Here is a 1,682-nt window from a genome sequence, read left to right as displayed (position 1 = left end):
TGATTGGCCCCTCCCATGGGAAACAAAAGAGGAGCGAACGGGGAGTGGGGCTTTTTCAGGAAACAATTCATTCCTTCGATCATTTCAAGAGTGGAAAGTTCTGTTTGTGACTATAAGAGACTCTGTGCCAAGCGTTGCCTTGCCCTGCTTTTGGAAACTATAGTTATCTGGAAGCTCGCCAAGCGAGATAAGGTTCGTGTTGATAAATATTCCTCTGAAAGACTGTTTGCTAAGCCTGGCTGGCTGTGAATGAAAGTTGCCCAAGTTGGTAGCAGAAACTGCAGGTGGCCTCTACCTCCTGGCTCTATGCTGTTCTATTTAAGCATGTATTTGAGGCCAGCCACATGCATGGAAGGCGCGCATGTGAGCAAAGCACATGCACAGAAGGCCGGTCACAGGGCGGTAGGGTGAACCGGTGGTAACAAAATGTGAAACCCACCGCTGCTCAACCCACCTCTCCAAGGTGGCGCAGTGGTTAAATGCAGCACTGCAGGCTACTGCTAGATCAGCAGTTCAGCGGTTCAAATCTCACCGGCTCAGGGTTGACTCAGCCTTCCATCCTTCCGAGGTGGGTGAAATGAGGACCCAGATTGTTGGGGGCAATATGCTGACTCTCTGTAAACCGCTTAGAGAGGCCTGAAAGGCCTATGAAGCGGTATATAAGTCTACTGCCATTGCATCGATGCGCACGGCTGATTTACTCCCCTTCCTGATTCCTTTCCTCCCTTGTCTGACGCTCTTGTCGGTCAGCGCAAAAAGCGATTCCCGTTTCCTTCCAACCGTTATTTGCGAAGGTTGAAGTGAACTGTGTGCCTGGAGTGAGGAGGGAAGAACGGGAGAAGAAGCCGAGTTAAACACTTTTAAAAGAGATCGATTTCAGCAGGAGAGTTTAAATGTTTGTTTAGCTCTCCCCCTGAAATCAATGAGACTTTAAAAAGTCCTTTGGTTTGTTTTTGTTTTTTTTGACCGTGAAGGCTCAGTACTTTTAGCAGATAAAACTCTGCCAGTTCTATTTACTTCGTGCCAATTCTCTTTTGGCCTCGGATGCTGCGGCGATCTTGAGGCACTGACGAGGCTTCCGAATTCTTTATTTCGAGATTATTCGATGGCTAAACTGCCCATTACCAAAATCTCCAGGGCTTTATCAAAACCAAGCCGCTTACGAAAGAACCCTAACCCTAACCCAGAGGTGGGTTCCTACCAGTTCGCACCTATTCGGTAGAACCGGTTCGTCAAATCTACCGAACCGGTTAGAAGAGGTTCCACCAGTGGACCCAGAAAGCAGGCCACACCTACAGAAGCGGTTCCAACATTTTTTGAAACCCACCACTGGTCCTTGGAGATGATTATTCTACACTATCATGCTCATATTTATAAAACTCAGGGCCTCTGTGAAAGGGAAGGATGACTACTGCGTTTGTGGTGCAATCAGAACGTTGCGTGTGTTGAAGTTGTTTTAACGCAAACCAAAGATGCCTTTTAAAAAACAAGTTTACATCCTATTCTTATGCATGCCAGTGCTGTGTGTGAGGTAATTTAAGGTGGTTCTGACAAGTGGCATCTTCATATCCGGTCACATGGGTGGCAAGCCACTCCCATCTGGTCACATGGGCAGCAAGCCACTCCCACGAAGGAGGCCACACCCACAGCGTAGGTTCAAACAATTTTTGAAACCCACCTAA

Source organism: Thamnophis sirtalis, unplaced genomic scaffold, assembly GCF_051295495.1.
Source record: "Thamnophis sirtalis isolate CommonGarterSnake01/CBP01778 unplaced genomic scaffold, rThaSir2_p1.2 scaffold_5, whole genome shotgun sequence".
Classification (NCBI taxonomy): Eukaryota; Metazoa; Chordata; class Lepidosauria; order Squamata; family Natricidae; genus Thamnophis; species Thamnophis sirtalis.
This window is presented reverse-complemented; position numbering follows the sequence as displayed.